This window comes from Octopus bimaculoides, chromosome 23, assembly GCF_046866305.1.
Source record: "Octopus bimaculoides isolate indiv1 chromosome 23, ASM4686630v1, whole genome shotgun sequence".
NCBI lineage: Eukaryota > Metazoa > Mollusca > Cephalopoda > Octopoda > Octopodidae > Octopus > Octopus bimaculoides.
This window is the reverse complement of record NC_142950.1, coordinates 2846055-2848554: the sequence shown is the minus strand read 5'-3', so window position 1 is coordinate 2848554 and position 2500 is coordinate 2846055.

Below are 2500 nucleotides of genomic sequence, written 5' to 3'. Positions count from 1 at the left end.
GATAGATAGATAAACAGATAGACAGATAGATAGAAAGATAGGTAGATAGATGGATACACAGATAGATAAATAGATAGATAGATAGATAGATAGACAGACAGACAGACAGACACAGACAGACAGATCGATAGATAGATAGATAGATAGATAGATAGATAGATAGATAGATAGATAGATAGATAGACAGATAGACAACTTGGTGTTAACGTATTCATAATATGGAATTTAGCAGCGAAATATGCTCAATACCAAGCCACTAGCAGAAGTACACATCTCACTAAAAGTTGTCAACGCCAGGAAGTTTCCTGCTTCCGAAGATCTCTGGAAACATGCCGGATATCCGCTACTGTATACTTTAGGGAGATGGCACTTCAGTTTCTGTTGATGTTATGTATTCTTTCTAATAAAGTTATTTTGTTTAAGACGTATTCACTTCTCCATTATTTATATGTCGTTACTGCGTATTGCTTTATAGAAAAATCAACGGTTTGCTTAGAAAGTGCACGAGGTTGTAGTTTGTGCTCATTTCTGTATACTTTGCAAACCTTCTCGTAATCTATTTCTTTTGAAACTATTAATATGGTCGGGTTCAAACTCGGGCTACAGCAACAAAGTCCTTCACCTGCCACACTTCTTAAATCATCATTATGACCTCGCGGTCCTGAATAAATTCCAAGCCAGTGTCTGCAATCAAGTTGTCGATGTAATCATGACAACGTTTTCCTTTTCTTGCATCACCATGGGTTCTACATGGGTTCTAATGTGGAAGTTTCCAGTTGAGAGTGGCGCACGCAATGACCAGCTAGTCGCCATCATCTTTGCTTGATGTTCCCGCAAACTTTCCCTCTATAGGCACAAGAAATCTGCGGGAGTGGGCTAGTCGGTTTCACCGATCCGCAGTGCTTGACTGGTACCTAATTTATCGACCATGAATGGCTGAAAGGCAAACTCGGCCTTTGGTGTGATTCGAACTCAAATCGTACAGCCTGAAGAATTAATACCACTAGGCATGTTATCTTGTGCGCTAATGAGATAGACATCTCGTCGACTGTAAATATGGAATAATGACTTAAATTTCTCTGCTGAGTCTCGCCTGACCTGGAGTTAAGCATCTTTATTAGCTGCAACAAGAATAATTCCATATATTGAATTCTCTTTAGAATTCACAAGAGATCGAAGCCAAACATTCATCAATAACGCCTACATCTACCTTAGCGGCAATGAAATATAGCGTTCTTCTGAAAAGCAGTTAACGAAAGTCCCATAGAAATATCAGATCTTCATATCTTGTAAGCTAAACGATCTGGTTGATGGACGTATTGAATGAGCCACGCCGTGGAACATCAATCACTGTTCAAGTCGTTGTGAAAGCGTATCAATGACATTTCAAGACGCAACGGAGCCCATCCATCCCCGCAAAAACAGAGAAAGAGAGAGAGAGAGAGAGAGAGAGAGAGAGAGAGAGAGAGAGAGAGAGAGAGAGAGAGAGGTGGGTGAGAGGATAGTTGGCTCCAGTATTCGATTGGTAGTTTATTTTTCAACCACCAAAAGAATAAATTGCGAAGATGACCTCGGTGGAATTTGAACTTGGAATACAGGGTGTACAGTGAAATTCTATAGGTAACATACATACATACATACATACATACATACATATATACATATATACATATACATACATGCATATACATATATATACATATATATATATATATATATATATATATATATATATATATATATATATATATATATATATATATATACTTACACACACACACACACACATATATATATATATATATATATATATATATATATATATATATATATACATACATATATATATATATATATATATTTGTTAAAAGCATACCAAGGAAACGGAAGGGCGATGTGCTAGTCCAAGCGATGCATGAAGACCACCACGCAACAAGAAGAACACCTCCGACGACGAGTTTTCACACGGTTTTCGTCAACCAAATCTCAATCCTCAATTTTTGGTTCGACCCGAGGCCAACGTAGAAATTTACACGGGTACGATTTAGCGCGTGATGGGATTGAAACCCCAAGGTGTATTAGTCAAAGAAGAAAGCTGTTAATCACACTGCTTTGGCCCCATATTCCTGCTTCAGTTTGCAACCCATCGTTTCACCCAAATTGCAGCATATGTGTCCAAGCCATGCTTGTAATTCATTCTTGCAGCCCTTACTTTTCTCGTATGCTTGGATCCGCGCTTGCATCCAAGCTTACAAACCATGCTAACTGGATGTTAGAAGAGAAAATCGAAATCATGAAAGCTAAACATGCTGGGGATATTATAATTGATTTTTATCATTCACAAAGAATACATTAAACAGATGATTCTTTCAAAAAAATCCACACAAGAATTGATTAGCAATAACTTGAAGAATTAGGAATAAAAATCGTCTCAAGTTACAGGAACGGTGCCAAATATAATTGAATGATTTTGTGTACGTCATAATCTTTAATAACAAAT